The sequence below is a fragment of the Zalophus californianus genome, chromosome 12 (genome assembly GCF_009762305.2).
Source record: "Zalophus californianus isolate mZalCal1 chromosome 12, mZalCal1.pri.v2, whole genome shotgun sequence".
Lineage (NCBI taxonomy): Eukaryota > Metazoa > Chordata > Mammalia > Carnivora > Otariidae > Zalophus > Zalophus californianus.
In genome coordinates, this window is record NC_045606.1 from 55,901,891 (window position 1) to 55,927,351 (window position 25,461).

The 25,461-nt window shown below is 44.9% G+C and overlaps 1 protein-coding gene across 7 annotated transcripts in view; it reads right to left on the reverse strand.

The window, feature by feature from the left end:
* The window catches only part of GSDME (gasdermin E), a 120,077-nt gene that overhangs the window by 91,992 nt on the left and 2,624 nt on the right, over window positions 1-25,461 (reverse strand). For 6 of the 7 annotated variants that reach the window (XR_003516399.2, XM_027573505.2, XM_027573502.2 and 3 more), the window contains exon 1: window positions 2,698-2,755. The exons of the other annotated variant lie outside the window; for it this stretch is intronic. The gene's annotated coding sequence lies outside the window, so the exon portion shown is untranslated. Of the gene's footprint in view, window positions 1-2,697; window positions 2,756-25,461 lie in introns of those variants that run through there. 7 annotated transcript variants of the gene reach the window in all.

The window sequence follows — 25,461 nt, forward strand, 5'->3', positions numbered from 1 at the left end:
TTCTGAATCACTAAATTGTACACCTGAAACTAATATTACACTGGATGTTAACTCACCTACGTCTGTGGTTTCCCAGCTCGAAGCAATTAGAACTCAAAGTCAAAAGCAATGAGGTAAGGATATGTAAGTTTAAATCAGAATCCTGGACAACAGATCTCGAAGGAAGAGACCCAGAAAGCAAGACAATGCCAAGTCAGAAAGGCACACGGCCAACTGGGGCAACCGGCTCCTGGGAACAAAGAATCCTAAAAGTAGGTGCCAAGGTAATGATTGTGTGAGAATATACTATAACTAGCATCCATTCTTAATCAAATCCTTGAGCTGTAAAGAACCCAGTTCTTCCTCATTCCCAATTCGGGATTCTTCTCTAGAGCAGCTCTGGTTGATCACTGGGCTTCTGCTTGTGTAATTCTGGGCAAGAAACCTCAACATCAAAATACACTAAAGAGAAACAACTGTATGGTGGGTATGTGTGGTGTGCCAGGCACTGGGCTGAATTCTTGCTACGCATTTCCTCATTTAATCTGCACAACAACCCTGAGTAGGCATTTTACAGATGTGGAAGTTTGAAGATGTCAAGTAACTTGCCCAAATCACAAGAGAGAAAAAAGAAAAAAAACAAAACAAAAAACCAAACCAGCCCCGACACCCGCGAGCTGGCCTGGTAATATCAGCCAACCCTGGTGTTGCTAGGCAATGGCCCAGCGTTCTCCTGTTGAACACGAACAATGTCTCAGAAGAGCAACATCAAGCAAGGCCACTCTGTGGTCATGATAAATTAAGACAAAAACAAGACCCCCTCATAATCTCGTCTGACCTCAGCCAAAATATGAACATTGTCCAAACCACAAAAACGACCAAACACCGCCCCCCCCAAACACCGCCACCAGTCCTGGCTAATGACTGACTGCTGCTTCCTGGCCAACCAAGGCTTTTGCCTCACTGCAGCCTTCCTTGTGAAGATACTCAATAGAATTCTCCCTCTTCCTGACAGCATCCAATCCAGAGCAAAGTTCTGTTTCCTTAAACTCCCCACAACCACCAACAAGCCTAAAGGCTGTAACTCCTTTCTAACACCAACCTACTGAGACGCCCCATGGTGTGAGGTCTCTCTCGCTACAACAAGCGATAAACCCAACTTTTCCAACTCTATGTGCATTCCTGGAGGTCTCTGGAGGGCACCGAATGTCACATAGAGAATTAGAGCGAAGGGAGGGTTCCAATGGAGGTCCACCTGCCTCCGAAGCCTGAGCCCTTGGCCACCCTGCTTTGCAGATTCCTCAGTCAGCTTTTTAAACTTTGGGCTACATGATTCATTTTATAAAATAAGAAAGTGTGCTCAAAAGGGTAGACTTCAGTTATAGTGGAAGTGAAAATCACAGTTATGGGACACATGTCCTCACTATGCAGGGAAATGAGACATTGCTGTACTTGTCTCATACTTAATAGCCATTTTGAATTATTTTTAGTTTTAGAAATAACTTGAAGTTTAGTCTATTAAAACAGGTGTCATCCTTTTATATCTTCCACGCTCACAGCCCAGTGCCTGACCTCATTTTTATAAGACAAATTAAAGACAAGATACTCCATTACTTCTTTCTAAGATAAAAATCAGTGAGATTTTTTCAAAAATGGTCACAAAACAGGCATGAACTTGAGAAAGGAGTGAGCGTGAAGTGACAAAAGCTTTTGGGAAGTGGGGTGGGTAACAGAAGAGACAGGGTTTCAGAACAGAGAACTCGCTAGTCCCCTTGAGGGTTCAAAGAGAACAAAAAGAAAAACACTTCTGGAAAATGCAAAACTTCGTCTCCAAGCAGGCGATCTATGGGACAGCAATTGGGAGCCGGGGCCCTATTTCTCAGATCCCTCTAACTGCCTGGGCTCAACTTCTCGCGGCTGTTCTCCTTTATAGGAAGAGCGCGTTGGTGATTTCGACAAGCATCAATTTATTCTACATTGCTTCAGCTGCTTCTCCGGCCTCACATCGCTTCTTTCATTCCACTCCGACTCGCTGTCTGTCGGCCCCTTGAGAGCTACGATGCCCGGACACCCGGTCCTCCCATCCTATTCACTCCTTTGAACAGAGCAGGCGCCCAAGGAGGGATGTTTTCAAACATTCTACAACACACGCCTTTGGAGGAGCCGCCCCTCCTCGTTCCCTCTCGGGCGCAGATGCCCGGTGGCCTCCCAGGGGGTCCGCACCTCGAGGCCTAAAGGCAGCCACGCGAGCACCTGTGATGTCATCCCGCCCCCTGCCGATGACACCCAGGGGGGCTTGGCCTTCTCTGCAGGCTTGGGGCCCAATTTCAGGCGACTGAGGGAACCGAACCGTTCCTGCCCACAGTCTCAACTCCTGTGGGCTCCGGCCTCTCCTTCCCGCACACACGCCCCGCAAGCCGGGAAAGCTTTTGCACACCCCGGGGGAAACGGGAGGACAAAGAATGAAGGGGTGGGGAGGGCTGGTGGACAGGGGGTGACAGAAGGTACCGGCCCTCCCAGCAGCCCGGGAAGGAAGTGGCCGCGGGGAAGGGGGGAGAGGGGCACGCGATGGGGGCAGCCTACCGCCTCGTCTCCCCTAGGGGCGCCGGCGGGGAGGGCCGTCCCGGAGAGAGAAGAGGCGAGGACTCGGCTCCCCGGGACGGCCGCCCGCCCAGGCGCGACCCGGAGCCGCCGCGGAGCCCGTGCCGCCGCACTCACCTGCCCGCGCCGCCGCCGGGTCCCCGCAGCCGCGCACTGGGCGCCCCGCGCCGGCCCGGGCGGACTAGCTTCGCTGGGCGGGCCGGGGGCGGGGGCTCGGCGGGAGGGGGCGGGCCGGCGGGAACCTTTGCTCGGTGGCCGCCCCCTGCGCCGCGGCCCGCCGGCCGGACGGGACCGGGGGCGCGGGACCGAGCGCGGCCGAGGCGGGGCGGGTGCGGCGGGCGGCGTCCCGAGACCGGCCCGAAGGCCCAGAGCCGGAGGGTTCCCTCTCTTCGCGTGACTCCGCCCACGCCGGTCGCTGACACCCCGGGGCTCGGCTTTGGCCGAAGTCCCCGCACGCTTTTCGGGATCCAAGGCCTGGGGCGCACCGGGGAGAGGCCGGGGCCTCAGCAGAGGAGTGGGCCCGGCCTCCCTCCCCGAGGTCTCCTCTCCCGCCCTCAGTACCGTGGGGTTGGAAGCCTGCCGGGCCCAGTCACCCGGAGTTGGGTGCCGCCTGGCACCGTAGCTTCCCGGTTCCAGCGGGCAAGTCTGAGGCTGCTCTAACCTGTGGGAGCCCCTGATGTCCGGGCCGCGGAGTGTGCGGATTTGTGGTGTGACTGTGCCCACACTGGTCCTGACATTATTAGTAATTCATGCGACTATATTCTAAGCTCCTCGAGGGCAGCGCCCAGCATCCCTTACTAGGTGCTTAGTGAATGAGTGAAGCTGAGCGCAGGTGGTGCTCAAAAATGGCTCGCTGATTGACTGAAGCACTATATCCCTTCAGTCAGTATTTATGGATCATCTTTTCTGAGCAGTACTCTGCTGAGCTGAGAACAATGAATGAGAAAAAATAAAATTTCTGTCCTTGGAGAACTTGCCTTCAGGAGTGTTGAGTTTTGTTGCTGCCGTCCACAGGGCTGGGAAAGAGGCAGGGCTTTCCCGGGGGGGGGGGGGGGCGGGGGCGGCATATGATCTAAGCCTATCCCTTGCAGTTACCCCACTCTTGTATTTGTCTCAGGAAAGCCCTCCTGATTAGTCACATTAAAAATACAGCCAGTCCATCGAACTGCTGGAACACTCCCTAGTTCCTTGCCTGCTTTATTTGTCTGCTTTGCACTGACCACCATCTGATAGACTATACACATCATACTTACTTCATGTATTATCTTTCTCTTCCTTAGAATGTCAGTTCCATGAAGGTAGGGACTTTTGTCTGTTTTGTTCCCTATACCCAGCACCTAGCATAGTACCTGCTGCATGGTAATAGTAAATAATTGTTTAATTAATGTGTCCTCTTGTTTGTTTTTCCAACTAGATTGCGGGGTCTTATATCTGTGCAACCATCAATGGTTGTTGGACGAGTGAATAAATAGAAATGGTTGAGAGAGGTGGTCCTCTGTCTTGCCAAACTAACAGGTATTGGAAGACAAAAAGAATCTCTGTGCTGGCTTTTGGAAAGAGACTTTTCATCCATGCTATTGCTTCTCTGTGTTCATAAAATGGTATAGTGATAACTCTGGCTTGTTATCAGACCTAGGCCTTAACAATATCCTTATAAACAGCATGTTCACGAAGTCCCTGCCAACAAGCCCCTAAGCCCATTCTAGCTAGGTGCATGAGCTTTCTGTGGCAATGGTTACTTAGGGGCTTCAAATTCTTTCCCTCTTTTTGTCCCATCCATTGCCTTTCAGTTAAACGCCTGAGAAGGATAATAATAATAGTATTAGCTGCTAATATTTATATAGCACTCTCTAGTTACTATCATGAAGCATGGTTCTGAGTTCCTTACATGCACTGATTGACTCATTTAATCCTCACAGCAACCGAGTGGCAGTCCAAGTTACAAATGAGTACATCAAGGCACAAGCCAGGAAGCTTACCTAGCTGGGAAGAAACAGAGCCAAGATTTAAACAGATCATCTGACACCCTCTAAGTTTCTTTTTTCAGTTGGGATATAACTGATATATAACACTGTATATATTTAAGGTATATAACACACTGATTTGATATACTTTTATAGTGATGAAATTCATTAATGGGGTGCATGATATAAATGAACATATTAACGAACCAGCTCTGTATGGCTTCTAGTTCTTTGGGAGTCATTTTTGGAGACACCTGGACTCTTTTAGATGAATAGCCACTGTGGAAGAAAAAGAACACACACAGGTTTGGGATCAGACAAATTTGGGTCAAATCCAGTCTACCATTACCAACTGAGTGACCTTAGGCAAATTTTTGACTTCCTATTTTAAAAATCACCTATAGTGTTTTCATGAGATTATAGGAGAAAATGTATAAAAAGCACTCAGCACATAGTACACAATAAAAGTTAATTTCCTTTTCTTTATTAATTACCGTCTAGTTAATGTCACTTTTAAATTGAGTCTAAAATTTTTCACCTATGTATAATTTTGTCTTTTACCATATTGACTGCTTCCCAGAGGAACATAGCTACTAACATAAATTTACATAAAATTTGGCATACATTGATATATATTTTTAAACCAATTTATCTCCTTGAATCCCAAAAGTGTTTTAACTGGAAACTGTAATGCCAATGCATATTACCAATTACTGCTTTAAAATAAAAAGCTTTATGGAGGGTTAAATACGGCCCAGAATTAACGCCTATTTCTTTCAGGGTCTCAACCATCTCTTGTTCAATTGCAAGGTATAGATACAGGCAGGAGAAAAGAAAAATTTACTAGAGGCCAGCAAATGACCAACAAAAATTATCAAAATTTAAAGTCTCAATGCAAATATTATTGGGAACAAATAAAGAAAAGAAGTCACTTGCGGGAGACTGGGTGGCTCAGTCAGTTAAGTGGCTACCTTTAGCTCACCTGATCTCAGGGGTCCTGCTCAGCGGGAGGTCCTGCTCAGCAGGGAGGCCGCTTCTCCCTCTCCCTCTGCCCCTCCCCCTGCTTGTGCTGTCTGTCTCTCTCAAATAAAAAAAATCTTTTTAAAAAATGAAGTAATTTGTTGTTCAAATTATAATTTACTACATGACACACTACCTAAAACTTAATGACTTGAAATAACAACCATTTTATTACATCTCAGGATTTTGCGGGTCAGAATTTTGGGCAGGGCTCAGCTGAATGATTCTTCAGTTCCATGTGGCTCTGACTGGGATCACTCAGGAGAATTTAGCTAGTGAATGACCTAGCCTGGAGGGTCTCGGATGGCTTTACCCACGTGTCCAAAGCCTTGGCAGGGATGGCTGGAAAGCAGCACTCAGCTGGGATTATCAAGCAGACCCCCCAACACGTGGCCTCTTTATCATAGTGGTCTTGGGGAAATCAGACTTCTTATATGGAGGCTCAGGGCTCCAAAAGTGAGTGTTCCAGGAAACAAGGCAGAAGCTATGTTTTATGACTTAGCCCCTGAAGACCTGGCATACAGTTTCCACAACATTCCATAGTTGAAGCCAGCCCAGATTCATAGAGAGGGGGGATTATACTCTACCTTTCAGTGCGAGAAACAACAAAGAACTTCCAGACACCTTCAATCTATCACACTTGTTTTTATGAAAGAGAATCATATTAAAGTTAGTAAAAACTCGTACATTTTTGTCCATTGTTCATGTGGAAACACATATCATTGTTAGCATTAAAGAGAGTTGCAGTGAAGACCAGGAGTCATCCACCAGATGTCAGGTTTATAGAAACATTCAAGAGTAGTGCAATTCAGAGCTGTACATGCTTTTCTTGCCCCATTATCATTGTCCTTAAAGTTTGTCCAGCATCTAAGTTAGCTATATCTAGCACAGAGAAAGGCAAAGTCCATACTTCCAGCATTTTGTTAATTTAACAAATATTTGTTAAGGACGTACTGTATGCCAAGCCCTATATTAGCTACTGGGGCTATAATAGCGAGAGAGGGAAATCTAGTTCATGTCCTCATAGAGTTTGGGAGTATATCTGAGAAAGAAGACAGATAAACAATGAGGATACAGGGTGAGAAGTTCAATGATCAGGTGCCATGGGAAGGTTTGGTTAGACCATTGAACGTGGTAGAGGAGGAAAGGTATCCAGGTCCAGTCAAGTAGGGTAAGCTAAACAAGTAAACCCCCAGATGATAATGGCTCAAATATAATAGGAGCTTATTTTTTCTCAATGAACAATTGAAGACAGTTCCAGAGTATGGGAGGTAGTGAGGGAGCAGGGTAGTCTCTGTTCCTTCAGGAACCAGACTGGTAGAGGCGCTGCCATTTTCAGCTCAAGGCTGCCCGGTTTTTCTGGGCACGAATGTCTCCAGCAGGCAGAGAGGGAAAGAACCTAGAGGCTCTCTCATGGGAGGTTTTTCACAGGCCTGGCACTTTTGCATACCTTCCTTTTGGCCAGAAATTAGTTATACGGTCCCTCTCGCCACAAGGGAGGCTGGAAAACGTAGGCTTTGTGCCCAGGAAAAAAAGAGGAAGTCAGTTTCCAAGAGCAGTAGCAGACTCTGCTTCAAACCACTTTTATTTTATTTTATTTTATTTTATTTTATTTTATTTTATTTTATTTTATTTTATTTTATTTTATTTTATTTTAAGATTTTATTTATTTATTTGACAGAGAGAGACACAGAGAGAGAGGGAACAGAAGCGGGGGGAGTGGGAGAGAGAGAAGCAGGCTCCCCGCGGAGCAGGGAGCCCGATGTGGGGCTCGATCCCAGGACCCTGGGACCATGACCTGAGCCGAAGGCAGACGCTTAATGACCGAGCCACCCAGGTGCCCCTCAAACCACTTTTAGAGGACAAACAGGTGTTGGCCAAGTTCCTAGCTTTTATAAACGATCCCAACATGGGCAACCCAGATAGCTAAACCATTTTTAGTTTTGATCATTTATTTTCAGATTATATAACATCCTATGAAAAAAAGTAAACCTTTCTTCATCCTACACCTGGTTTAAAGGATAGCTAAGAAAACATGGAGAAACTGATGAAAAAGCGGATGAGGGTGGGATTTTCATCTTCAACAGTTATTACTGATAAAACCTCTTAGCTGAGTTTTAGTTGAAGGGGGAATTGTATATACATGTGTGGTTTAGCAAGGTTCTTAAAAAGGCTAATTACAGTGGAAAAAGCAATTTGGCAAGAAAAAAAGTTATCTTGGCATCTGACTCAATCCTGACTGACTGCAAGAAACACCAATACAATAAATGTGTTAGTCTGAACAGTGGAAGAGAAAAGAGCTCCAGAAGTTGAGCCCTTGCCACATCTGAGCACCTTTGACACCATGAAAGCTTTTTACTTTGTCTCAAACTGTCCGTAGAGGTGATCTTTCTTTCTCTCTAACAGTCTACTTTGAAATCTTCACGCTTGGTTTCTCCGCCAGAAGAACTGTACCTGTCACCTCACTGCAAGGCTAGTTTTCTCTGAGAAACTAGACGTCCAGGAGGACTTAGCTACCCAGGGACTTCACAACTCAAGGAGGCTCACTTTCTGAAAGCAAATCCACCTTCCTCTGCTGACGTTCTCATATTAAAAACAACAAAAACATCAACACTGACGGTTAATTTTATGTGTCGACTTGACTGGGCTAAGCGATGCTTAGGGAGCTGGTTAGACATTATTTCTGGGTGGGTCTGTGAGGGTATTTCTGGAAGTAGCTTTGAATCTGTAGACTGGAGAAAGCAGACGCCCTCACCAAGGCAGGTGGGCATCCTCCAATCACTTGAGAGACTGGAGAGAACAGGAAGCGGGAGGAAGAGTGAATTTCCTCTCTGCCTGAGTTGGGACATCCCTGTTCTGCCCTCAGACACTGGCATTCCTGATTCTCCAACCCTCAGACGTTGACTAAATTACACCACTGGCTTCCCTGGTTCTCTAGCTCATAGAGAGCAGATTGTGAGACCATCAGCCTCAGTAATCACGTGAATCAATTCCTAAAATAAATCTCCTCATATATAGATATAATCCAGATGTCTACATATAGAAGAAAACCGAACCAATAGGATACATCTATCTGCATCTGTAGTTCTACATAGATATACAGAAAAATTTTCCTAGTAAATTTTATGTCTATACAGATCTATCCTATATAGTTACGGAGATATACAGTTGACCCGTGAACATGGGTTTGAATTGAGCGAGTCCACTATTATGCAGATCTTTTTCAATAAATAGACATATAGTATGATAAATGTATTTTCTCTTCCTTGTGTTTCTCTTATTAACATTTCCTGTAGCTTACTTTATTATAAGAGTACAGTATATAATACATATAACATATAAAATGTTTAATCAACTGTTTACGTTATTGGTAAGGCATCCCAGTCAACAGTAGGCTATTAGTGGTTAAGTTTGGGGGAGTCAAAAGCTAACCGTAACCCCCACCCCCCGGGTTGTTCAAGGGGCACTTGTATCCTATTGCTTCTGCGTCCCTGGAGAACTCTAATACACTCAGCAAAAGCCAACCAAACAAGCACATCCCACCGTCACTTTGGACAGCCGTTAAGAAACTTAACAAAGCTCACAACTATTGAGGACTGACTTGCTAAAGAAGCTTTTTAAAGAACCCAGTAATTCTGATTTGGGCGGGGACATTATGTGGAAATGTGTTTTGGAAAGACCAGTCTTTGATCAGGACCCTGAAGTACAGGGTCCTGATAATCCAAACAAGCATGCTTGCAAGTTCCCTTATTTCTTATTTCTCCTTCCTCCCCAGAAAAACCCTGCTGGCACCAGGGTAATGCCAAACATTCCCTCTAACAATGATTAGCCGCACATTCTGGATTTAGAAATAGGCTGGAATGCAAATATCCCCAAGGGAATTCGCACTGCAACAAACAATCACATAAGACATAAAAATTGATGCAGATTCTTTTGGGATAGCAGGGTTTGATCAAGAAGTTGAAAGATACATGGGAGGGTTAGGGAAAGAAAACTTCTAGTTATTTCACAACTTTGCTTTTAGCTTATTTAGGACAGTGGGCACCAGGCTGGAGATCTATAATTGCTATATCCTTTGAATGCTTCCTTTGTGTCCAGCATGGTGTTTTATGTACATTATTTCATTAAATCTTTATACAACTCTATGAAGCATTATTATCCCTATTTTATAGATGAAACAACCTAAATCCTAGAGACACAGCCTACAAGTCTGGCATAATTGATACTAGGATTTAAACTGAGGTCTGAGTCCAAGCCCTAAATTTTGACTACTGCCTAATAAGTGAATTGGGGGGAAGAAGTCAAACATCTAAATATAATTCTGAAAGTTCTACTTTTCGCCTTCAGGTAAATTAATAATCAATCAAAATAGGTTATTACTTCTGTTCCTAAAGGTTCTCTGGAGTACTGACTCTGATACAATCCCTGCAGGCCAGTCTAATGATTTCTATTGCCCTGATATTAAAATGTAGTATTTTCTATGTTTTCTTGAAATCGTTTTCTAGAAAAGTGGGAAAAACGGGTAGTCCAGCTTTGGCTAAAATTTTAAGGGAGGAGAAAGTTGTAAGACTTCCTTTTTGTTTCTATTAAAGCTTTTGTCATTTCTTCTAAAATTGCCATATAATAGTCATTGTAGGGCTAAGAAATCTGGGATAAAAATAAATTTAAAATCTTTTATTATTATCCATAATATCTACAAAAACCTAAAACATTTTCTCAGCTCACAATTTAGAGGCTGATTTCTCCTCTTTTATGTCTTGTCTGATGATTATTATTAGGAAGTCCAGAGAAAATGCTTTTTGATGACTCTCAGGCATGTTTGTATGATACTTATTATTTATATACTTTATTAAACGTCATCTGCTTTTGCTTTATTAATGTTTTATTAAGGACCATCTGGCAGTTGCTACAGATCATATAGACTCTCCAATGAGTAGGTTCTCACCCGTGAATAAATTATCAAGTGTCATGATTGGCAAAAGAGAGATTAAACTGGGTAGTGGAAAGAACAGGGGACCAGAACACACATGTCCCAAGGCTACCCCGGGCTTGGTCTTGTGGCCAGCACAGTCCCTCTACCTCTCTGGGCCCCATGTGTTTCATCTGAAAACTGAAGGTTGGACTCCGTCTCTGAGATTACTTCAAACTTTAAAATTCTGGGTCAGAAGCTCAAATGCAGTGCTGTGGACCCAAACCCTGGGAACGCGGGGGAGGGGATTCTGTATGGGGGTGGCTGGTAAACACATCCTGGCTGTGGCCGGGGACCTAATGATTTAGGATGGGTGGGAAGAGGGAACAGCAAAAGCCAGGCAGGTGCAGCATTATATAAGGTTTGGGGCAGGAGTCGGGAACTGAGACTGGAAAGACAGGAGAGAGCAAACTGGGGAGGGCTTTACCTGTTAAGAGGAATTGACCGTTGGATCTTGACCACCATTTCCCTCCTCCCTGGCCTTAGCTCTCTTGAGTCCTTAGGAACCATTCACATAGGTCTAGCCAAACAGATTGGTCTCCTTAGTGGGTTAGACATTACCCTTAAAGCGGAGTTTTCCAAATGGTACAGCATACAGATGATGAGTGGACCTAGAGATCGAGACCTTCGGCCCTTGAGATGAGTCACTGGCTGGTTATTACATAAACACTTTATTTTCTGTGTGTGCCATGATATGGTAAAGATTGGGAGCACTACCCTGAATCAATCTGGCCCACCACATTAATTTGCTTAGCAAATGATTTTCATCAGCAGTTCAAGCATAAAGCACTTATATTAAATTGTATATTTGCTTGTATTACTATACAATTACTATACAAGCAATTATACAATTGTACAATTATATTAAATTTTATCATAGACTGAATATTTGTATCTCCCCCCAAAATTCATCTACTGAAATCTAATTTCCAGTGTGATGATATCTGGAAGTGGGGCCTTTGGGAGGTGATTAGGTCATAAGAGCAGAGCCCTCCTGACTGGGATTAGTGCCCTCACAAAAGAGATCCCACAGAGCTCTCTTCCCCTTCTGCCATGTGAACTATGAAGTGGGCCCTTACTGGACACCAAACCTGCCTTGATCTTGGATTTCCCAGCCTCCAGAACTGTGAGAAAGAAATCCTAATGTTTAGAAGCTGATATTTTGTTATAGCAGCCCAAAAGAACCAAGACAATTATATTAAGTTGTATTATATAGCATGTTAATTAAATGCATGAATGAAGAAATAGAGAAAATTCACTCAGCACAGATATTCACTGAGGCCCTCGTACGTGCTAGGCCCTGGATTAGGCAGGAGGGATACAGCTTATAAATAACAGATAAAAACAGCCTAGAAGCCCTGCCCTCATGAAACTCACATTCTAATGGGTGAAATGACAATAAACAGGAAAATAGAGAAAACACACTTCCAGTTTCCAATTTGGCATGTAAGGAGCTTGGCTGTCCTCACTCCATTCTAACGAGAAGTGAAAAGTTGAACAAACTGAAAGACCAACAACTCTTCTTGGAGCTGTTGAGAGGTGAGGTCACAGGGCAAACGGCTATCTTGGAAACAAATACAGAGAATCACAACTGACCAGAGTAGAACCCTCTGTAGGAACCAGGGCCAGAGGAGGAAAACCCGGTCTAGGATTGAGGAACTACTGGAGGCTCACAGGGGACAAGTATAAGAGCTAAAAATTTTCCACTCTTCTGTGAGTTTTACCTCTGGGACCTCTAGCAGGTTCTCACAGTGAGTACTGAAGAAAAATCTTCTAATGCTTCCAGCAGGGAAATGGGAAGAATAACCGTCTAAAAATATGCCAGTGCATCAGTTCTTCTTAACAGTCTCCTTAACTGTCTTCAACACAATTTATTTCACCAAGGCCTAAGCTGCCGAAGCTTTATCAGGACCTGACTGACTTGGGAGGAGAAATACCCAACTTTAGCTCCTTTAGCCATCCTGCCCCCCTCTCAGGGGGTGGGGAGTTGAGAAGTTCTTGTGAGTTCACAGCCCACCTGCACAGGCTGTCTGAAAGACTGAGACCTAATCACAGAACTACAGACCCCTTGCCCTCCCCCACACCACCTTACCACATCGCTAAAGGCCTATGTACCACAGTTTCTTCACTCAGTACATACATAATGCCCAGCTTTAAACAAAAAAACTACAAGGCATACTAAGAGGCAAAACAAAACAGTGTCTGAAGAGATAGTGCAAACATCAGAAACAGATTCAAATATGGCAGGGATGTTTGTATTATCAGACCAGGAATTCAAAAGAATTGTGCTGAGGGTTCCAATGAAAAAATGGAGACAACATTCAATAACAGATGAGTAATTGTAATATAAGAAAAAATATTTTGTCTTTGCCCTGGTTCATGGCACAGAGCTCTTCAAACTCTTGGAATCTCCGGAGTGATGAGTGTTTTGGGCATGTTAATGAAATGACTTTTGGTTGAGGGGTGCGAAATAGCTTCGGGAGGAGAGCTGCTCACCAGAAAAACCATACCATGTGATTAGAAGACTGGAAAATTCAACCCCACTTATGATGTCTGGGGAGGAGAGAGGGACTAGAGATTATGTTCCATCACCAATAGCGAATGGTTTAATCAATTATGCCTATGTAACGGAACTTCCATGAAACCCATAAACAATAGGGTTTGAAGAACTTCCAGGTTGGCAAACCTGTGAGGGGCTTGGAAGATCATGCACCAGCATGGAGGCTTCTGGCCCCTCCCCCCATATCTTGTCCGATGTGTCTCTACCCTTTGAATGTTCCTGAGTGGTATCCTTTATAACAAACTGGTAACAGTAACTAAAGTGCTTTTCTGACTTCTGTGAGTTGTTCTAGTGGAATTATCAAGACTGAGGAGAGAGTTGTGGGAATCCCCAGATTTAAGGCCAAGTGAAACAAAAGTATGAGTAACCCGGGGACCTGATACTTGTAACTGGTGTCTGAGGTGGGGGCTATCTTGTGTGGACTGAGCACTTAACCTGTGGGGTCTGTGCTAATTCTGGAAATTGGTGTCAAAATTGAATCGAATTGTTGGACACCCACTTGGTGTTGAAGGACTGGTGAATTGGTTGGTGTTAGAAAACACTCCAGAAAGAACTTGAGAGTAATGTGAGCAAAGAGATGAAAGCTCTGAGAAGGAATAAAAAAGAAACACTAGAGATCGGAAACATTGTAACTCAAGTGAAGAAGGCCTTTGATACACTAATTAAATGGACACAGGTGAGAAAAAGATGAAAAGAAAAGGAACTGAGTAGCCAAGGGCTGTAAGACAGTGACAAAAGGTATAACATACATGAGACTGCTGAAAGGAGAGAATCAGAAGAAATATCTGCAGCAATAATGATGGAAAATTTCCCTAAATTAATGTCAGACACCAAACCACAGATCCAGGAAGCTCAGAGAACACCAAGGAGGACAAAGGCCAAAAAAAGAAAAAAAGAAAAGAAAAAACCTTAAAAGACCCCCACAAAAGAAAACAAAAAATAAGCCCCCAAAACCCCCCAAAACATAAAACAAAACCAACTAAACAAAAAAACTACACCTGAGCACAGCATCCTCCAACTGCAGAAAACGAGAGAAAGAAAAAAAATCTCAGAAGAAGAAAACGTAAGGCATGTGAGATAGTGGCAATGCTAACGGAGAAAAAAGTCAAGAGAGGACTAAGGAGTTATAGAGGGAGGAGGGGGAAAGGTTTGGAATTTTCCACAGAGTGGCCAAGGAAGGCCTCCCTGGAATGGAGGCCTTTTAGTCAAATTCCCGTGAGCTTTGGGATTCATGGACACTTTAATAAAGCTTTTCTTTATTTGCAGCCTGTAACAGGCCCCATGGTACAGCTGGAGGGGTGTAACCAGACGGCATCCTGGGCCTTGGGCAGGTGGCCTGACTTTCTGGGCCTCCAGTCCACATCTCCAGCTGAGCTCCTTTCCACAGGACCTAGAGCTGCAAGGACCACTCTGTCCCCAGCTCCTCACGCGGCTGCCCCTTGGTTATCTTTGGGTCTCAGCTTCAATTTCATTTTCTATTGGCAGCAATCCCTGACCCACAGCCTTAAGAAGGTCTCTCTAATTTATTCTCACACCTTTATTCCTAGTAAATTTCTTAATTGTAATTAATTCATTGGTGTGTAACTATCTAACATCTGTTTTTCCTGCTAGAACGTAAGCTCCGTAAGAGGGAGAGCCATGCCTACCTCTGCTCACTGCTACATCCCCAGAACCTCTCAGAATGTCTAGCCCAGAGAAGGCACTCCACAAATGTATTTTGAATGCATAGGTGAATGAATGAACAATCAAGTGGCTGTTGCTTAGAGATCATTCTAGATTAAGCAAATGGCACAGTTAAGCAATGGGCATATAGTCGATGTCTGATAAATGACAGCTGCTGATTTCATGGATGTATTTCTCATCAGATGCTAGTAGTTCCCGTGACTAACTTGGTTTTATGTCTTTGCAAAAGCTGTTGGGATTTTAGGACTGGGTTTCCATATAGTTCAGCAATTTTTTCAGAAATCCAGGTCACTAGAATTTAGAGGGGCTCTTTTTTTTCTGGTTTGTTGCTTCTCCTGCGATGTGCTAATGCCTCTTATTTTAAAAAAAGGGGGGGTGCCTGGGTGGCTCAGTCATTAAGCGTCTGCCTTCGGCTCAGGTCATGGTCCCAGGGTCCTGGGATCGAGCCCCGCATCGGGCTCCCTGCTCGGCGGGAAGCCTGCTTCTCCCTCTCCCTCTCCCCCTGCTTGTGTTCCCTCTCTCGCTGTGTCTCTCTCGGATAAATAAATAAAATCTTTAAAAAAAAAAAAAGGCCATGACATGAGACTTAATCTTAGAAGATGAAGAATCCAATAGCCAGGGACTTGGGTTATTTCAAACAATAAAACACCCAATACCATTCGAGGACCTGTGGGGATGAGATGAGGCCGACAGGAGGTGCCAGTTAGGGGAGAGGATTGAATTGTTATAGGACACCATGCTCTTGAACCCTGAGCAGCCTCTGTGGTCTGGGATGCTGCAGTCAGCGGCGGTGTACAAGATGACATGCAGCAACAGAATAAGCTTTTCTTTTCCCACCTCCATTTCTGAAGAGTCTGTCTTTAGTCTCCTGGAAACTCATCAGTGACAATAAAAACGTGTTTTTCATCTTATTTTCTTTATAAACGCAATTCCAATCAGGCACTTAAAATTCTTGGGTAGAAAAGAACCCAGTGTTTAGTTTTACATTGCTGTTTGAATCACTTGGGCTATAATTCTATTTTATGATTTAGACATCTCAACTTATATAGCCAGTATCTGAAGCACTTTGAAAATAATTAAGTTTGATAGGGCTTAAGATAAAGTGCTATTCTTATTCTTTCACATTTTAGTGCCGATCATAAATCCATATGTCCGTGGCCTTCATATTAATATAACTTATGGCTAATTCACTTTAATTTTGTTCATCTTTGATGGCAATTCACATTGTTCTTCCATTTACTGATTTGTAATTGGTTCTTGTTTTCATATGTTTTACGGGGACTCTCAACTTCAGATAGATTAGGCAGATCTAAAGAATTTTTAAGACTAACAGTCATAGTCATATTGTAATTTGTCAGTATAGCTCCCTCTCTCACCCACCTTTACAAGTTAAAGGCTTTATAGGTGCATCAGGGTGGCTCAGTCAGTTAAGTGTCTGACTCTTTGATTTTGGCTCAGGTCCTATCTCAGGGTCATGCGATCCAGTTAAAGGCTTTAGCGGCCTTTCTCTTCCTTCTAAAATAGTGATGGCATGGGCCCTTGGGTTTTGCAGAGCCACGGAGCTTACATATATGCAGAAGAAAACATCTCTTGGCAGGAACTCTTCCTAGAATCCAGTATGCTCCTTCTGAGTTGGTCTAACTCCCTTTGTCAGTTGTGGAAAGCTCTGTGACTCCTGGTTCCTGGGGTTTACCAGAAGACTCAAATGCCACAGCCACATCTTCTCTTGTTCCCAGTACAACCGTCTCCTTGCTTATTCTTCATGGTTTCTAATCTTTTTATCTTTTAATTTCCCTGTGTTTACATAGATGTGTGTCTCTTAGATGCACAAATCTCTTTGGAAAGTATGTGGGGTGTAGGTGATAAACAAATCATCCTGCTTTCTTTAGGAGGGGACTAGACAGTCTTTCTAAGACTCTCATCGTGTACCAGTCTGAGTGATGAGGGGCTCCAAGCACTGTCTGTCCTCTGTCTCCCCCACAACTCCCCCATGACTCCTCCAAGGATGCCCTCTCTCTCCAAGTCATTTCCTGGCAACATCACTCATTTGCCACTTCCCACAAACAGTATCATGGTCACTTGCTTGACTTTTTAAAGCATTCATATTTCACCTGGAATCCTCAAACCAGAACCAGGACCTCCCCAAAGATTTCAAGCATTTCCCAGGATTTCAATCTTATCCTCATGTCTTGCTTTGAGATCTGGGTCTGCAAACTCACCTACGCTTACCTAGTCCCTCCTGTCTTTGGGGGTGATCCAGCTATGGAATCGGGTCCCTGTCTTTCATTCACACAAATATCACCTCCACAAAGCATGTGTGTGTGGAAGATGTTACTAAATGCTTGGGGAAATAAAAAAAGCTTACAAGAAAACAAAACCAAGCAACGAAAAACTATGCAATAGGGGGCACATGGATGGCTCAGTCGTTAAGTGTCTGCCTTCGACTCAGGTCATGATCCCAGGGTCCCGGAATCAAGCCCCGCATCAGGCTCCCCACTCTGCGGGAAGCCTGCTTCTCCCTCTCCCTCTCCCCCTGCTTGTGTTCCCTCTCTCACTGTGTCTCTCTCTGTGAAATAAATAAATAAATAAATTTTATAAATAAATAAATAAATAAATAAAAATTACGCAATAGGTGGCGCTGGCATTTTGTGGTCTCTGTGGTTTGTCTTCTGCCGAGCCATAGTCTTGGAGGGTCATGGTGTTTTTTCAAGTTAGTTTTCCCGATGAAGACAGTTCTCCTCCTAAGAGGAATTCCAATACCAGGTTTCGTGGTAATTGTTCTCTCATCCTGTTACACAATATTATATGGACACATTATCTTCCTACCTCTGTGTTAGGTCTAGGAAGGCAAAGACCTTCTTAGAGCTTTTCTAATCATTCAGGAGAAGGGAAGGGCACGAATAATGGCCATCTACTGTGTGGCAGACATCCTGCTAGGTCATTTTCTACATGTTATTTTATTTACTTCTGTGCTGTGAAGTCAGGGTGGTTATCTTCTTTTCATTGACTTGGAAACTGAGGCTCAGAGGTTAAATAATTTACCTAAAAATCACAGTGTTTGCAATGCACAATCAACACAATTTGTGAAATAACTAGAATTCCATGATTCTTCAAGCTTGCAAAGTGTAGCTCGAGGCTGCTTCTCCCTAACTGCATAGTCCCCCGCCACCACCACTACCACCTGCCCCAACCTCAACCTCCCTCTTGGATCTTTGCTAAGGATGTGCTGTGGCAAGGAAGAGCTCCTGGGTGCTGGCCACAGTTGGTCGTGCTGATTAATCCTATGTGACTAATACAGTGGTCATGGTGGTGGTGCTTCTTGGAAAAGAGAAGTCTCAGAAATGGAAAGATGGATTTTGTCTCTCACTGTGAGTCAGTTCCTGGGTTTAATGGTTATTTGTTTTAACTTTTTGTTATGAAAAATGTCAAACCTCAGGGTGCCTGGCTGGCTCAGTTAGTACAGCATGTGACTCTTGATCTTTGGGTCATGAGTTTGAGCCCCACATTGGATGTAGAGCCTACTTAAAAAAAAAAAAAAAAGAAAAGAAAAATGTCAAATATCTACCAAAGACAGAATAGTATAATAAACTCCCACAACCATCCATCATCCAGCTTCAATTACTACCAACTCAGGGACAATTCTGTTTCATCTGCATCCATCCCTACCCGCTCCCAGCCACCACCATTTTATTTTGAAGCAAACCCTAGGTTTCATTTGATGACCGGGTCTTTGCCACCTCATCAAGATTTGCTTTTATGTCATTAAAAATTTCAATTAAAAGTAAAGCCTTATTGGACAGCCTTCATTAAAGCCTCCTGGAGCAGATAGAAACTGCTATTGCACAAAGGGACCCATGAGATGGGCACTAAAAGTCTGCTCTGTCAGCTTAGTGTTGGCCCCCTTTGCCATTTCTAGGTCACTATTCCTACCTCTGGCCCCAAAGATGATTTACTTCCCAAACCAACCTGATGCAAATTGTGTCCTTTTATTGCCTAAAAGATCACAAATGTATTTATTTGTGTGATACAGAAATGTATATAATAGAAGTAGTACTAAAAAGTGAAAAATTATATGCCAAATTATTAACAGCATTTTCTTGGGGTGATATAAACTCAGGAAGTGTCCAGTTTATTCTCCCCTTGTAGCTTATAATTACTTAAATTTTTCTATTTCTAAAAGTAATGAATTATTGGGGGCGCCTGGGTGGCTCAGTCGTTAAGCGTCTGCCTTCGGCTCGGGTCATGATCCCGGGATCCTGGGATCGAGCCCCGCATCGGGCTCCCTGCTCCGCGGGAAGCCTGCTTCTCCCTCTCCCACTCCCCTGCTTGTGTTCCCTCTCTCGCTGTGTCTCTCTCTGTCAAATAAATAAAATCTTTAAAAAATAAATAAATAAATAAAAATAATGAATTATTTTTATGATTAGAAAAAGGAACAAAAATGTTCACCATGAGGAATATAAATTCCGAAGGAGCTTTTATGGAAAATGACATATCGGACCCCCTCCACAGGTTGAACACTTCAGGATAGGTGAAAAGTGGACAAAATGTTTTAATCAATCAACAGAATTTGGACACCCTGGAAGTTCTCTGCAGTTCTCTGCTGTGCCCATGGAGAGATCAAAATCTGGCCCTGCATGTGATCTGAACTCAAACCAGACCCATGGCCTGACCGATGCTCCTAGGGTTACTGCAGGGAGAAGGAAGCAGTGGAGGAAATGCAGCTGAGGAATCCAACCCCTCAAAGTTTGGGGGGTTTAGATGGCTCTTACGGACAGGAGATAGGATACTTGAAACTAGGGCTCTCCTGGAAAACCTAGAGATACAGACGAGGGTCACTGGCTCCTGCTGGGGCCATCCTTGCAGGTGGCTTCCAGAAAAACAAGGTCATACTTGTCTGTGAGCCAGAAGGCCTCTGCTCCCATGAAGCATCACTCCCCTACTCACCCCCAGACAACGAGAGGAGCTCAAGTGCCTTTGATAGGAGAGTGGTATCAAAGGAGATTAAATCCTAATGCATTTGTATTTATTGTTGCATTTGTTTTGTCTTAAAAAAAGTTTATGGAACCAAACTCCACTTTCTAATTTTTCTGCAAAGAACATGTATTATGTGACTTTAAAAAATAAACAAATTTATTTTGCCCATGAATCCACTTCAGCTTCCCATCTGTTCCCTACAAAGGCTCCCTGTGAAAGGCTGAGTACAAAAGATGGGTAAGGGGCTGCAGGAAAGAGCAAGGGAAGAGGAGGAGAGAGAGAGAGAATGTGTCTGTGAGAGTGTGTGCATGCATGTGATTGTGTGTGTCGGGGTGTGTGTGTGTGTGTGTCTGTGTGTGTGTGTGTTTATATAGGCATGTTAGCACGGACTAATCAATAGGTTTCAAAAAGTGACTAACCATAAAGAAAGGGAAAGAGAGGGACGGGGTTAGAGCTGGAAGACGATTAGGCCTCAGTCTCCCTAGGAGACTCAGTAGTGAGAGGTTGGAACCCAGACACGGGGACCTGGGAGCCCAGCCAAGGAACATCGGACCTTAGGCGGGACGACAACAAAAAAGTGGTCAATAGGTTCTTTAGACCAAACATATCTGTATTAGTTAGGGGACCGGAGAGGGCGAGGTAGACAACAAAACCCCCCAATACGGTGGCTTCATCAGGAGGGAAGCGTTTAGCATTTTGTTTGTTTTTTGCTCTCTCTCAAACAAGAGTTTGAGTAGGGTGTCCAGAGCTGGTGTAGCAGCTCGATGGAGTAGGGTGGCCAACTGTCCAGTTTGTCCAGGACTGTGGAGGTTCCTGGTTATAGGACTTTCAGTGCTAAAACCGGGAAGTTCTGGGCAAATTAACGTAAGTTGGTGACCCTGGGTATTGGACTCCAGGCCCATGGCCCTCGTTGGTTTGCCAACATGCAGTTTCCACCTTGAAGTGTAGGACGACTGCTCCAGTTTTCATCATTCTATCTGTGTGCAGCCAGCACAGAAACAGAAGGCCCCAGAAACTGCACATATCCCCTCTGCTCACAACCTTATAGTCAGGGTATAGTCACACAGCCACACTGAGCAGGACTCTGGGAAATGTCATTAGCTGGTAACTATATGCCCAACCAAAACTTCTATTATTTTGGATTAGGGGGAGAATCAATATTGTAGGGACATCTGGTAAACCGCCATCATACTGAGCAGATAATACTTCACAAGGCCCGCTGTAGTCCACAAGCCTCTTCTGAGTGGTTTTCTGCACGAGTTGTCATACCTGTACCATGGGACCCTCTACCCAGGCCCCAGCTCAGTGGAGTAGGGCTGGGCCTGGGACCCAAGTACAGACACGCATAGTGCCGTCAGCAGCTGATGAGACGGTGTGACACGACAATCTTACCCACCAGGGTATGACCTGTTTCTGGAAAATTGGAACTCTGCATATATTTAGTGGCAGTTGCTGAAAGATACACAGAGAGAATTTAGGCTGGAGAAACTGAGCCAGCAGAAGCCACGAGCAAGAGAAAAGGTGGTCAGGTGAGGAGTGGTTGGTAATTGCAGTATGGCAGGCAGAGTGGCCAAGACGCGCTCCGGAGGGGAAATCGCTGGTCCTTGAGGAGGAAAAGATAAGCTTCTTGATGGAAGTGGGTGGGATGCTGTGTAATCTTCTAGTTCCATAAATACAGTCCAGTTTCTAGCGGCCCGGGAGTAAGGCTGCTTCTCCACTCCGGGTGACACCTTAATTTCCGTCCCCCGCTCGGGGAAGCGACCGCAGGGTACGTCGTGTTTGTGTGTGCCTGTGTGGGTGCGGTGCCATGCATGTGCATTCAGCTGGGAAAGAAAGTAACAGCTAAAAATGGCCTACTGAGTAAGAACTTCTGTCACTTCACGTACCAAGATGTGCAGAGGGAGGGCAGTTTGAGGGCTGGCTCAGAGCCCCGACGACATCCTCCACAGCCGAGGCTCGGCTTGCTGTTCTCCCGGCCACTCTCAGCCCCCTGCTACTGTCTCAGGCTCACCTCTTCCTGGTTTCAGGATCACTGCAGAAACAACCCACACCAAGTGATAGTCCACGGCCAGAAGGGCAATTGTCCTTACGTTATCCCTCTGTGAAACTGGAAAACATTTCCGAAGCTGCCAGTGAGTCCTCTCCCCGCCCCATCTCGCTGCCGAGGACTGCATCCCACGCCCCTTCCTAAATCAGTCACTGGCCAGAGAAGTATGGCCATATAGGCTTAGCCCGATCAAGAGGCTGGGGCCAGGGATGGGCTTGGCCTCCTCTCAAACACAAGCTTGCCCATATCCGAAAAGACCCAAGTTCTGTTAGTAAGTCAGAAGAAGGCTGAACGGGTGACTTTGGGGAAGCAATCCGTAGAGTCTGACGCAGGAGGTCTGAAGGTCAGCCAATTCTTCTGGTCAGCCTCCTGGGGGCGGGTCATGTCTTGTGCAATCACATTAAAGGCTTAGGAACATAATTTCGCCACCTGACAGTCTGGAGTATTGATACATCGAAGGTCAGTTTATAAATTGGGGTAGCAGTTTACCGGTTTGTAATGCAGTATGCACAAAATATCTCTCCAGTGGCTGGAAAACGCATGTTTACTATCCAGTAGAAAATAGCTAAAGAGTCAAATTAAAATCCAGAAAGTTGCTTGGTTGACCATAACATCAAAGCAAAGGGTGCCCGATGGTTTGGTGCCCTTCTATGTCTGTGCCACACACTTCCACGCTTCTTTTCCGTTGCCCACATCATTTTCCTTGCCTGGAACACCCTTGTCCTTCACTGTGCAGAAATGCCCATTCAAACAACTCAAGGGTCCCGTTTGTGAAATCCTCTCTGATCCCCATCCCAATAGATCCAAATCCCCTTTTGTGATGTTTCCATAGGTGGCCAATACTCCTTCTAGGCTATATTTCTTCTCTTGTTGTACTATAATTCTTAGTCATCTTTGTCCCATGGATGGCAGGGTGGCTCTTCTGGAACCTGACAGTATCTAGAAGAGTGCTTCTCAGACTTTGGTGTGCATAAGAATCCCCAAATCAACACAATAGGATTAGGAATAGGATTTTTAAAAATCCTATTCTTGGCTATAATATGGCCCTAAACACTACAGAATAAAAGAAAACTGACTTCCCTTGCCATCTAAGCTTATTTCTAGCCCAATAAATTAGAAGAAGCAACCTACAGCTGGCTTACAAACAGTACCTACTCTATTACCGATTGGTGGCAGTTCAAAGAACATATTTAAGGACTGTACTACTAAATACATGCATGTTTTTCTAAACAGCTTTATGGAGATATAATTTCCATACAATAAAATTCACCACGTTAAAAAAAAAATCATATTCTCAGGCCCTATCCCCAGAGTCTGACTCAGCAGGGCCTGGACGGGGGCAGGAATCTGCTTGTTAACTTGTACCCCAGTGACTTGGAAGCTGGGGGACTAGGGCCACACTTTGGGGAACACTGGCAGGGCCCATGCTCTTCCTTGCATATATTGCTCTAGTGCTGGAGAAACTGCGATGCACCAGGAAGGGGGCCCTTTTCTCAAGTATACTGAATGGGGCAGTCACAAACCTTTCCCTGTAAAACCTTTCCAAGGAAATCAACAAAATCTCCATTTTCTACCCAAGTCCATATGGTTCAGTGGGAAGAGCCTTGGACAGGGAGTTAGAGCAGGAGTGTCTAATGCAAAATTGTCTTCTAAAAGCTGTAGGTGCTTGAGCTGAGGCTGGTGGGGGAGGAGGTGGGAGTTTGGCAGATGTGGCATAGGGAGTGCAGAGGCGTGGGGTTCCGAGGTCGCATGGAGCTCAGAATAACAGGACCAAACAGTGCATGCGGGGCAGCCATGAGAAGGCTTAGGTAAGTCAGAAGCCGGTACACTTAATATTCATGTATGCAGCTCCATAAAATAGGAAACACAACCATTTGTTGACCCTCATTCTCCGTTGGACCCTAGGGTAAGCAATGACATATATTCTGTACAGCTTAGTGCTCTGTTTCTCACACTATATGGTCTCAAGACCAAATATGCTCTTAAAAACTCTATGCTCTCAAGAAAAACTTGAGGCTCTTAAAAGTTACAGAGATCCCCAAAGAGCTTCCATTTATGTAGGTTCTCTCTATGGGTGTTCGCTCTATTAGAAATTCAAACTGAGAAAATCAGAATTATGAATGTATTTAAAATATCAACAATAAATCCATTATATGTTAACATAAAAACATACTGTTGGTGAAATGGAACTACAGTTTCCAAAACAAACAAAAAACAAATCGAGGGAAGAATAGCATCGCTTTACATTTTTGCAACCATCACTAAATGTCTGGCTTAAAGGCAGACAGCTGGACATAGCATATCGCTTCTGCATCGACCTGCTGCATTCTCATGGCTTGGAACTTCTGGAAAAGTCCACTGTACCCTCGTGAAATGAGAGCGAAAAAGGCAAATAGTGTCTTAATATTATGATGAAAACATGAGACCTTGTACTTCCCTTGGATGAATCTTGAGGGCCTGCAGGGGTGCCCAGACCACTTTCTGAGAAGTGCTGGCTTAGAGGCTAAGAGCACCTGCATCCTGGCTTTATCAGGCAGGAGACTGTGACCATGAGCTAGGTCTCGGTTTCCTCCTAGGTAAAGCACAATGCTAAAGGAGCCTTGAACTAGTGATTAACGCAGGGTGAGCACTCAGCAAACGGCAGCCAGCAGTGATCCTCACAGCTGCCCCGGGGAGGAACGCCCGTTTAGAACTGAGGAAGCAGACCCTCAGAACAGCAGAGCCAGAGTTCAAACACTAGTGTCTCGGACCCCGAAGTCTGGGCTTGTGATCGCTGTGTTAACACATACGCCACGCTGAGGTGTTCTGAGCAGAGAAGGATTACAAAGAGAGTAATGATATGACCAGAGTTTAGAAAAACCACTGCAGCTTGAGGATGAGGGTAAGTGGCAAGGGGCTAGGACGGCAGATGGGGGGCTCTGTCCGCCAGGCAGGAACTGACAAGGGACCACCTGCGGCAGGGGCAGTGGGGCTCAGGAAGAAGAACGTCATGCGTAGGCTGGCCGGGACTCGGTCCCCATGAGCGCGTGGATGAGGGAGATGGTGGAGTCTAAAATCTCTCCTGGTTTCTCACAGGACGAATCCCGGCAACTCCGTGTGACAGCATATTCAGAGTATTGTCAGCCAGGGAAGCCTGGGTGTCCGGGGTCGGTCACCCAAGCATGGAGCACCCGTGTGGCCGACCATAGTCACTCGGTCTCTGACCTGTCCAGAGGTCAAACTGATACAGGGTTGCCCAAATTCCCCCCTATAAAACACATTTTTAGCATAAACTATCTGGCATGGCTAAGGTCCCGGGTATACCAAGCCCCTCTTTTCAGGAGGGATATTCCAAAGGCTCAGAGGCTATCTCCCAGGAGACGGCCAAAGGCCAGTCTTTTCTTGCTTCACATGTGCAAGGTTTGAAGAAGCCAAGCCAGCTGCATTACCCTTTACTGCACACATACATCCGGCTGCCTACTTAGGAGTACCTCTTGGAAAAAAATCACCACCTAATTTTTTCACCAGTGCACCCAAATCTGCTCTGTCCATAGCAACTTCATCCTTCTAGTAGATCGGGCCATGGAACTTGGATTTGTCCTTGACCTCTCTCCTTATACATCCCAAATCCAACTCATCAGCCAATCTTACTGATTCTGCCCTCAGAGTACGTCCGTTTTCTTAC